Consider the following 634-nt stretch of genomic DNA (forward strand, 5'->3'; position numbering starts at 1 on the left):
TGTGCATCCCTGTGCCAGCCGAGGACATCGTTGTCGGGCGTGGCAACTTTGGCAACTCATCTTCCATCCTCATCCTACGTCCCTCAACTTGTCCTTGCTAAGTCCTCACTCTTCCCTCTTCCCCTAGTCTCCTCTCTCCTTTCTCCCTCTCCTCCCCATCTCCCTTTCTCCTACCCTTTCTTCCTCGTCCTCTCTCTCATTTCTCCTCCATCTCCCTTTCTCCTACTCTATCTTCCTCGTCCTCTCTGCCCTTTCCCATCTCCCCTCTACCTTTCCCCCTCCCCCCTCTCCATTCTCCCTTCTCTTCTCTCCCCTCCATCTCTTCTTCTCATCCTCCAATTCTTCTCCATCTCCTGCCTTTATCTCCTCCTTTCCTATCCCATTCCCCTCTCCAGCCTCCAATTCTTCCCTATCTCCTTCCTTTATTCTCTCCTTTCCTCTTCTATCCTTCTTTCCATCCTCTAATCCTTCCATATCTCCCTCCTTTACTCCCCTCCTTTCCTCTTCCCTCCCTCTCCCTTGCCTCCTCCCCTTTAGCCCTCACGAAGCAGCCATGGGGCAATGACCTTACCATTATGTGAATATTACCGAGGAAGTTTATAACATACGGAAGACTAAGGAAAGGGTTATCAAA

The sequence above is a fragment of the Penaeus monodon genome, chromosome 19 (assembly GCF_015228065.2).
Source record: "Penaeus monodon isolate SGIC_2016 chromosome 19, NSTDA_Pmon_1, whole genome shotgun sequence".
NCBI classification, from domain to species: Eukaryota; Metazoa; Arthropoda; class Malacostraca; order Decapoda; family Penaeidae; genus Penaeus; species Penaeus monodon.